The sequence below is a fragment of the Octodon degus genome, unplaced genomic scaffold (genome assembly GCF_000260255.1).
Source record: "Octodon degus isolate 3935 unplaced genomic scaffold, OctDeg1.0 scaffold00019, whole genome shotgun sequence".
Lineage (NCBI taxonomy): Eukaryota > Metazoa > Chordata > Mammalia > Rodentia > Octodontidae > Octodon > Octodon degus.
In genome coordinates, this window is record NW_004524595.1 from 12,183,221 (window position 1) to 12,184,960 (window position 1,740).

Sequence of the window (1,740 nt, forward strand, 5' to 3'; positions counted from 1 at the left end):
TATATATTTTCATACTGAAAATTAATAAAATGTGTAACAGGTGCTTTTTTTTTTTGGACTGGGAATCAAACTCAGGACCTTGTACTTGCCTGGCAGGCACTCAAGCAGCTGAGCTATCTCCCCAAACCCAGGTACTATTCTTTGAAATATTTTTAATGATACTTCTTCATTGTCCAAAATTATTTCTTCAAGTATGACCAAAATTATAGGCTTAATACCATAGTATTTCCTTTTTTAGCAAATTTGTAAGACTATTTAGAATGTGCTTTTAGAATTTTATGTTATGCTTGGAAGATGGGAGTATTAAAAGAATTCTTCCAGGCTGTAGAGCTCTTGCCTAGCATGTATGAGTCCCTGACTTTGATCCCCAGCACAAAAGAATTCTAGAAAAGCCTCCTTTAACATTCTGAGCTTCCAGAAGCTGCCTGCTCTCCTGGCCAGTTACCTCAACTCTGGCAAGAGAAGAGCAAAGTCGAAGACAGGGAGCTGGGGAGTCAGGAAGGGCTGCATGGGGCACAGTGAGGTTTCAGTCCTTCCTGGGCCACACTCAGACGTCTTAATGCTGCATAGCTAGCACGTGTTATCACCTTGATGAGAATGTTTCCATTGTGTATTGAATTACTCAGAGCAACATACAACTATGACAGTAGCTATCTGAAATCACACTAAAGACAGAAGCACACATTTGAATAGAATGTGAGTAGAAACTTTGAAAATCAAAAACAGATTTGAAGCCCTACATCAGGGATTCTTACTAGAGACTTGAATGGCCTCCTCTGAGTTGCTGATTCAGTAGGTTTAGAACGGGCTGAGAATGTGTATGTCTGATAATTTCAGAGCCATTGCCCTAGACCTTTTTCATTAGTAAAACCAGTAGAAAGTATCTGTTGAGTGTCTGAGGTTTAGGAAATATCTCTAATTTTTGTTTAAAAATTGATCTTATTATTTATAATGTAGAGTATGCTCAGTGATGTCTGGGCTGCTTGTGTTCATAATAAGGAGTTAATAACTTAGTAGTCGGAGCTAGGTGCTTGCTACCTAATGAGCACAGTGCCATCTAGAGGTGTGTGCCCAAAGGTCTGACAGAAGGCCAGGGAAAGCTGTGGTGTGGAGGGGCACATTCAAGGGTATATTGATAACCAATAGATGAGCATGTGTGGTGCTGCAGGGAAATACAAAGGAAAAAGTTCTACTCTTCATCTGTCAGGATAGTAATTTTTCATCTGTAGCCCAAAAGTTCTGTGTAGGCTGAGTAGGCCCATGAACTTTCTAGCATCCATTCAAGCAGAACAATCCTGCCTTCATCTGTTTTATATTGGAATTTCATTTGTAAGTCTGTGCTGTAGAAGATATAAAAATACATAATTTTTTTAGACAAAGCTAAAATAACACCTCAAATGTTAACAGTGTATTTTGTTTCATATAGATATGGTAAAATTATGAGTGAGCCAAGGAGATAGCTCAGCAGCATAAGCGCCTGCCTCGCAAGCGCAAGGTCCTGAGTTCGATTCCTGGTACAAAAAAATATGAATGATTGAAAATAATATTCCATCAAGGAGATTATGGGGCCAAAGAGGAAAGTGATCGATGATGTACAGTGTGCCTAAGGAAAGTCACATGGAGAGAAAACATTCTCTCAAGCTTTCAGAGAGCACATTGGCCAAGCAATGGCCGTGACTCATCCACATGGCTGACACTGACAAAGGTTCTACAATCTGAGGTACAGGATCTCAGGATAAA

The 1,740-nt window shown here is 39.7% G+C and overlaps 1 protein-coding gene across 1 annotated transcript in view; it reads left to right on the forward strand.

The window, feature by feature from the left end:
- The window catches only part of Ldah (lipid droplet associated hydrolase), a 67,341-nt gene that overhangs the window by 48,311 nt on the left and 17,290 nt on the right, over positions 1 to 1,740 (forward strand). The window lies entirely within an intron of this gene.